Source organism: Symphalangus syndactylus, chromosome 4, assembly GCF_028878055.3.
Source record: "Symphalangus syndactylus isolate Jambi chromosome 4, NHGRI_mSymSyn1-v2.1_pri, whole genome shotgun sequence".
Classification (NCBI taxonomy): domain Eukaryota; kingdom Metazoa; phylum Chordata; class Mammalia; order Primates; family Hylobatidae; genus Symphalangus; species Symphalangus syndactylus.
The window spans coordinates 70498701-70500509 of NC_072426.2; positions in this window are offsets into that span (position 1 = coordinate 70498701).

The window sequence follows — 1809 nt, forward strand, 5'->3', positions numbered from 1 at the left end:
ACCTGCCAGGCGTACAGGAGCGGGTTGGGGACACCACGCAGAGCATCTTGTACCTCGTGCACACCTGCTGGTACTGGATCTGGCTTGTGTCTCCCTGCGGCACATGCAGATCCTGCACTGTACTGTCCAGTCAACTGACTTCAGCAAAGATGTCTGGGTTCAGCAGCGAGTTGCTGTGTGAGGCCACCAGAATGGAGGTGATATCAGCCTCGGTGCTCGTCCTGGAGGCGGAGAAGTGGTCGGAGTCCTCTGCGGTGAAATGGCCCTGCACCAAAGTGGGAGACATTCAGAATCGAGGTGAAATTGGCCTCAGTGCTCCTCTTGGAGGCAGGGAAGCAGTGGTGAAATGGCCCTGTGTGAATGTGGGAGACCAGCAGACTGGAGGTGGAATTGGCCTCAGTGCTTGTCCTGGAGGTGGAGAAGCAGTCAGAGTCCTTGGTGGTGAAGTGGCCCTGCACGAAACTTTGCTCCCCCTTGGCCAGTGAAAGAGTAAAAGAAAGCTGGCCACTTGCATTTCCATTTCAGTTTATAGAATACGTGTTTTGGAAATAGTATCTTCTAGATCTGTCCTTTTTTCTTCTGATTTAACTTAGTAAAGCTAAGTTTTATCTCTTCATAGTCTTGCTTTTGTTTCAAAAGCTTTTATGAGATTTGTTTACTGTGTGTGGCTATATGGCAGACAATTTGTTCAAGTGGCATGCCTCCTCTTTCTCACATTGACCTCCTCAGGAGGAGTTTTTCAAGGGCAATGAGTCTTCTCTCTGAGATAAGAATAGTAGCCAGAATTAAGAGGGTAAAGTGCATTGTGGAATTAAGTCCTGATTCCAGTGGAAACTCAGTTTATGGCCTTAGACAAATATTTACACTTCTGATCCTCAGTTTTCTGTCAAAGAACTTCTGCTCATATCCAATTCCTATTAAGTGGGAGTACTCTAACCTGATATTACCAATATTAGGTTAGATTTTATCCTAATGTTAGGTATTAGAATATATCCTAACATTACTAGTTCTTCACTCTTACTAAAGTGCATGTTAGATTTCTTCAATGATTTTTTTAAATTGGCATGGTTGATACAAAGCATCCTTCTATCCAAATACTGTGCTCAGTCGCCTCAGTGATAGTTTAGAACCATACTATCTCTCTGTGGAAAGAATGCTGGGGCTCCTGGCTACACACTTTGACTAGAAGGGAAAATACCCCTCTTGTATTTATGATGGTTTTTCTTTCTACTTGATTAAGAAGAAAGTACAAAAAGGTGCTTATTGAAGCATTGTCAATTTGGGAACAAGATTCTCAGGAATGAAATATTTGTGACTGTTCTCAGTGTGAAAGGTAGAGAGAAGATTACTTGATCATCATGTGCTTATTTGAAAGTCACTTTCCTCCCATGCCACAACATCTCACTTTTTAGAATGCACACTGAATGCCTAGGATCTCTTTGTTTTAGAAAAGACGAAGTTGCATTGTTAAAAGAATAATATTTCTGGGGAAAAGGCTCAGTGCTCAACGGTTACTCTATAAAGAGATTTAAAAAGAAAGTCAAGGGAAGGTAAGGAAGGTAACATGGCTAACAACCTTGTGGGTTCTACTAGCATTATTTCATGCAAAATGTCATTAACCTTAATATAGGAGAGAATAAGTCTGGGAATCCACTGGCATCTAAACTCCATTTCTTGTTTTGTCACTGCTTCCCCAGTTGACTATGGAAAATACATTTAGTCTTTTGATATCTTGGTGTCAACAACTATAACATGACAAGAACTTTTATGCATGGACTTTGTAATAGTTATCTATTTCTGTATACAAAT